The sequence below is a fragment of the Penaeus monodon genome, chromosome 34, assembly GCF_015228065.2.
Source record: "Penaeus monodon isolate SGIC_2016 chromosome 34, NSTDA_Pmon_1, whole genome shotgun sequence".
Classification (NCBI taxonomy): Eukaryota; Metazoa; Arthropoda; class Malacostraca; order Decapoda; family Penaeidae; genus Penaeus; species Penaeus monodon.
The window spans coordinates 7,399,166-7,399,395 of record NC_051419.1 but is presented as its reverse complement, the minus strand read 5'-3'; positions in this window follow the sequence as shown (position 1 = coordinate 7,399,395).

Sequence of the window (230 nt, the reverse complement as noted above, 5' to 3'; positions counted from 1 at the left end):
TTTAAACCGCTTTGTTAGATAAGTAGATAACAAATATCTATCGTCTTTCCTCGGTCTTTGTTCCTCCACATTCTCCTATTTTTCACAGATTACAAGTCATTTTCTTTGCCTCTCTTGGGTCCTCATTCTCTCGAGAACTGAAGTTAAAAGCAAATGCATTCCTCTGTGCCCTTTTTATTTTTATTTATTTCTTATTGAACTTTTCCTCCTTCCAGCCTTTTCTCTTATCT